Source organism: Microtus pennsylvanicus, chromosome 3 (genome assembly GCF_037038515.1).
Source record: "Microtus pennsylvanicus isolate mMicPen1 chromosome 3, mMicPen1.hap1, whole genome shotgun sequence".
Taxonomy (NCBI): Eukaryota; Metazoa; Chordata; class Mammalia; order Rodentia; family Cricetidae; genus Microtus; species Microtus pennsylvanicus.
The window spans coordinates 89,210,937-89,216,936 of record NC_134581.1 but is presented as its reverse complement, the minus strand read 5'-3'; the positions used below and the strand labels follow the sequence as shown (position 1 = coordinate 89,216,936).

The 6,000-nt window shown below is 44.1% G+C and overlaps 1 protein-coding gene across 4 annotated transcripts in view; it reads left to right on the top strand.

Annotated features, from left to right (window-relative positions):
• Positions 1 to 251: 251 nt before the first annotated feature.
• Zbtb44 (zinc finger and BTB domain containing 44) overlaps positions 252 to 6,000 on the top strand; it is a 49,024-nt gene continuing 43,275 nt past the window's right edge. For 2 of the 4 annotated variants that reach the window (XM_075966452.1, XM_075966451.1), the window contains exon 1: positions 253 to 779. The gene's annotated coding sequence lies outside the window, so the exon portion shown is untranslated. Of the gene's footprint in view, positions 780 to 6,000 lie in introns of all 4 variants that reach the window. The other 2 variants (XM_075966453.1, XM_075966454.1) reach the window with 2 other exon arrangements.

The following is a 6,000-nucleotide window of genomic DNA, read 5'->3' as shown; positions in this document are numbered from 1 at the left end:
TAACGTTTCCCTTGGTGCAGCTCAGGGCACGTCTACAGAAGGACAAACTGGACAAGCCTCACGGCGCTTGTGCACACGTAGAAGCACACAGACAAGTGCACAGACCGGGTCAAGGCCCCGCGGTGCTTCTGTGTCTGGCTGGCTCGACAGGCTAAGGACAGCTCGCTCTGCGCTTGCGCAATAGCCGCGCACCGCCTTCAGCCCGGCCCCGCCCCTCCCCTTCCCCAGCCCGGCCATCCGCGCGGAGAATTGTGGGACACAAACAAAGTGCCCCCAAACAGGCTGGAGTGAAACGAGCGGCTACGGCGGCGCCGGCCCGCACGCGCGCTGCGGCGGCTCCCTCCCAGCCTCCCCTCCCCTCCCCTCAGTCCCTTTCCCCTTCCCCACCCCGCCCCGCCGGGCCAGCGCAAGCCGTCGCCCGCCCTAGGCAACCGCCCCCAACGGCCGCCCGCGCGCCGCGGGCTGGGCCCCTCGCTCCTCCTCTCAGGCCCCACGGGCGCCGGGCGCTCTCCTCCCCGCGCCTCGTACTCTCACACCTCGCGGGCACGCGGGCGAGCGGCGCCGCCATGCGCGCCCAGTTCCAGGCTGCACACTGGCCTAGGCGCGGCGGCCCGAGATAGGGTCCCCTGAGCCTCCCGGGGGAGGAGAGGAGCCAGCCGTGCGCTCCGCCCCCTCCCCCCGGGGTTGCCGGCGCCGCCGCCGCCGCCACCTCGCCGCCTCAGCCAGGCGGGGAGGAGGAGCAGGAGCAGGCCTCCGGACCCCCGCACCGCCGCCCGCAGGTAACGGGGAGGGGAGGGCCGGCGGGAGGAGGAGGGAGACGGCGGGCCCGCCCGGGGACCGACACCACGCGTCGCCCACCTGGACGCGGGGGTCGGGGGGAGGAAGACCGGTTTGTCACCCCGGTTCGTACCGGGAAACACCCCACAGGGCCCCCTCATTGGCATTTAATCGGGGAGGGGGGCTGGCCTGGATCCCTGCGGACCTGAAGTAGTCACCCGGATCTTCCGAGGGAGCGGATTTGCAAGACAATCCGCCCCACAGCAAACGCGCTGCTGGCGGGTGTTTGTACGCGCTCACCTGGTCTCCCCGCGAGCCCTAGACCTGTTTATTCCTCCCCTCCCGGCTGCTTCCTCCAGCCCCCCCCCCCCCCCCCGTTTTTGAACGGCACTTTTCTTTTAAAAAGAAAAGAGGAAGAGGATGCAAACACACACCGCGCACACACACACACCTACCTGAGGATCTCTCTGTATCTGGTCATTTTACTGTCGGCCTAACAAAAAGAAAGAGGTTACCTGCAAGTGAAATGACGACTTAAGTTATAACCGATTAAAGGAAATTGCATGTTGGATTTTTTTTGAACCCGAATCTATTGTAAACTGTGATGTCCGTGTACTTTCTAGTAACTTAAAGAATTTAAGACCAAAACTTACTTTTTTAATATATAAGCATACTAATCTGTTGAATGTTTATCGAAAAAATTCTTAACTTCCGCTTATTATCATTTTATGCGTAGATAAGTTAATATCCAAAACAAACTATAGATAATAGATACCAGAGACTGGATAAAGATTTGATATTTGCTTTTGCTCTTTTGATAATTTTTGGTTTAAAAAAAATATAGATCTTGATTTTTTTCTCATTCACATTGATTTCCAGCTGATTTATAATATTTGTATCTTTTGGAGTTTTCCACGTGCAATGTAAAAATGAATGTTTTCTTAATTTTTATTTTCTGATTTGATTTAATAAGGAGAACCAGATTTACTTTGTGCAACAGTGTTTTGCTTTTTATATGTGTGGTCTTAGTCTCAGAACCCGATGATGTAGGTAACTTTTGAATTTTATAGAAGAGACAGAAACTTAGTAACATTACTTGTAACTTGCCCTAGGTTATGCAAGTAGTAAGTTGACAATTGAACCCAGGTGTCTTTCTGCTCGTCCTCTCAGCAGTGATATTATTTCATTTATGGCCTGAAAGTTTTCAGTTTTACACAGTTGTCTGGAAAACACAGTGGCCGTATTAGTACCAGATTCAGTATTCAATGTTTCTTCCTATATTGCATGTTTTATTCTTGTTGAGACAGTGTGCCTCCTCCTGTTTGATTCTTAAATCTTTCCTAAAAATACCAAGTCGATAACAGTGCCCATCAAATTTTTTATTCAAATGTCCTCAGTAGTCCCAAAGTATCTCCACAGCTGTAGCCAATCGAGATTCCTGTACTGCATTTGGTGATTATGTGTATTTAGTCATGCCTATTGTTAAAGAGGGTAATACCCAGACTATCCATGGGGGGGGGGTGCACTTAACTGACCAAACCAGTTGTTTTTTGTAAAACATTTGAGCCGTGCATGACCTTGTCCTCTGAGTGTCATTTTATTTACTGCTCTTTCTTTTTAAGTGAAAGTTTGATTCCAGACCTGCCCAACTCTGTTTGCATAAGGCCAAGGATATCTATGAATACAACCCAACACAAAGTTGTAAACTGAAAATATTAGGTTTTTGTGTGGATAACATGGTTGTGCGGTCCTTTGAGAACTGTAGATAAAGATAGTATCTTGTCAAGAGATTGAACATCTCTGGAACAGAGATTTCATTGGTTTAAAGTCAAGAATGCTTAAATAGGTGATGCCCTATGCTCCAATTGTATGTGTTAGGAGTTGGTAGTGTTTGAACACCACACAGTTGACGGTGTTAAATAGAATCACTTGATTAAAGGGGTGACTGCAAGGTCTTTTGTAAAGGTGTGGTTTGACATTTTGATTATATGTGGTCTTAAGATAATAATGGACAGGGAAGCAAGTAACTTATTTCTGACTACTTTCCTTAGTGATTTTTAGCTCTTAATTATTTTATTGAATAATCTCTGAATTTTCTTTCTTAAGTATGAACTAAATTCCTAAAAATGCAGATTAAATGCTTGATTTTATCACCTTAATTGTTGGTTAATTTTAAAGATCTAGGGAAATTGTTATCCTAATGAACATACACACATATATATATTTCTTCGTTTTGGGGGGGTTATTAAACCATTACGGACTTGAGAGTTGAGGGAGTAGTACCACCAGGGAATTTATTAATTTTATAACCAATTAGGATCGTTTTTGAGGGCCACATTGTCACCAGTTTGGATATAAGAACCCTTTCAAACTGGCTACAGTGTCTTCTTTATCTTGAAGCACTTTGTTGTAAAAGGTACCCAAGGCTGCTTTTGCTGTGCCATCTGGAAAGGGCTGTTTATCCAAGGAGTCTTGGTCTTTTCAATGAGAAATGATATATATAAAAAGATCCGAAAGTTTGGCATAATCGTTGCTGCCAGAGTATTACTGTTTCTAGACTTGTTTGAAAGGGTAGAACTAAGAATTTACTTAGGGTCTCATTCTGGAACTCAAAGACATCCTTCTACCTCTGCCTTTCAGGTGCTGGGATTAAAGGTGTGTGCTGCCACACCCAGCCATTTTGCATTTGTTTAATCCTGAGTTCATAGTGATATAGCCAATTCAAATTAGCAAGACAGACTTTGTCATCTTTGAGTCTACTTTATCAAAAATGAACTTTTGCGGGGGGGGGGGGGGGGGGAGGTTTGAGACAGGGTTTCTCTGTAGCTTTTGGAGCCTGTCCTGGAACTAGCTCTTGAAGACCAGGCTGGCCTCAAACTCACAGAGATCCATCCGCCTTCCTCTGCCTCGAGTGCTGGCATGTGCCGCCATCGCCTGGCCTAAAAGTGAAGATCTTGCTAACGAAAGTATGTTTGTTTTCTGCTCTATTTACAATTTAAAAATTGCAATACTGGTACTACTGATTCTTATTAAAATGAAGATTTATTTTATTATTTGTTTTTTAAGATTTAAACATTTTTTTGTGTGGGGGTGTTTTGTGTACTTATTTGTCTGTGTACCATATATGTGCCTGTTGCCCTCAAAAGCTGGAAGAGGGTGTTGGAACCCCTGGAACTTACAGTTGGTTGTGAGCTGCTGTATGGGTATTGGGAACTGAGCCTGGGTCCTCTGCATGGAAGCAAGTACTCTTAATTGCTAAACCATCTTTCTAGTCCCAGGATTTTAGTTTTGAATGTATAAAATATATGCATAGTTCTAAAATAATGCTGTAAAAACTATGCCTTTAGTCAGGCGGTGGTGGTGCATGCTTTTAATCCCAGCACTGAGGAAACAGGCAGGCTGATGTCTGTGAGTTTGAGGCCAGCCTGGTCGACAAGAGCTAGTTCCAGGACAGGCTCCAAAGCCACAAAGAAACCCTGTCTTGAAAAACAAACAAACAAAAAACAATACCTTTAGAAACTACACTTAAAGCTGGGTCTTTAATCCCAGTACTCGGGAGGCAGAGGCAGGCCAATCTCGTGAGTTCTAGGCCAGCCTGGTCTACAGAGCAAGTTCCAGGACGTGCTTCAAAGCGACATAGAAACCCTGTCTTGAAAAACAAACAGACAAAAAAAAAAAACCTTCAGAAAACTTCACTCAAGGGCCTAGGTACAGGCCTCTAGTATTATCAGAAATCGAAATCAAAACCTTGGCTCAAGTGCCAGAGGGTTAGCAGTAGGATAGGCTGAAGTCACATAGTACTATAGTTTTACAGCTGCATTCAGATGCCTTTGGCTAATCTTCAGAAATTTGCAGAGTAGATTTGAAGCCTACTATTGCAGGTGTCATATATTCATGAAAGAAAAACTGCAGTTCTTACTTGTTCTGGGGAATGGGAGTAGCTCTGTGGATAAAGTACCTGCCATAGCAAGTGTGAAGACCTGGGTTCAACTCCCTAGCACCAGTGTGTGGAGAAGTTGGAGCCCAGGATTTGAGGTGTGTGGAGAAGTAGCAGGATCCTAAGACTTGCTAGACTGCCAGTTGAGCCAGTAGATGATCTCCAGGAAAGTAATAGAGGAAGACAGGAGACTAACCTTGTACCTTCCTTGTTCCCCACTCAAATCATCCTTAAAGCTGAATATATTTGATAGAGGTTTGTGAATATTTGCTTTTATACTATACAACAAAACTAGCTGCATATGCTGTCTGCAGATGTAAAGGTCGTTTGGACTCATGATCAGTGAAGATATGGATTAGATAAATTTTGTTAAAACTCATAATTATGTGGAATGAAATACTGTGTCCATAGTTTTCAGAGGAAGCAGTGGTTGTCTAAAGTATAGCCATGCAGCAGCTATAGCTTATTGTAGTATGCTGTGTGGGCTAATCTGATTGTAATTACTAGCCATTGTTGCACCTTTCCTGTGCTAAATATTTTGTAAATTATCTCAGTTAAGGCTCATTTTAACACTTATGATATTTTTTTACTAGTGTTTTATTTTGCAAGTAAAACCGATAGCTAGAAGAATTAAATGACATGTCTTAAGATGTCATAGCTAGTGAGTAGCAGACCCAGGTTTCAAATTCAAGTGTCTTTTCAGAGTTAGCACTCACCTAGTTGCTGTACCTCACAACTGAGTGTAACAAGTTAAGACAATGAACTTATTTCCAGAACTATATGTAAGGAACCACATGACTTAAATTATAGTGTAGGAACACTGAAATTGTAGGCCAGAAGTCACAAGTATTTGTCTTTATAAGTCCTTACTTATAAGTCCTTATTTATAAGTCTATTATAAGTCCTTAGATTTCCCTTCTAAGAAATTTGGGAGTCCTGACCCTGTGTCAAGAATGTTTGTAAGATAAGATTTTATTTAAAGGTATCAGAAATCAAAATGAATTGGTAAGTGGATAGGTTTGTTTTTTAAAAAAAAAATTAAAAAGTGGGAAATTATAGTTAAGGGAGTGATTAAACATCCTTTTTTTCCTTTTTTTTTTTTTTTTTTTTTTTTTTGAGACAAGGTTTCTGTAGCTTTGGAGCCTGTCCTGGAACTCACTCTCTCAGCCACTTGTCTTTTCCTCCTGAGTGCTAGGTTAAAGGAATGCTCCACCACCACCCAGCTAATGTCAGTTCTTATTAGAATCCAAGGCTGTAGCTCAGAGAAGAGTGCTGCCCAGCAGGTG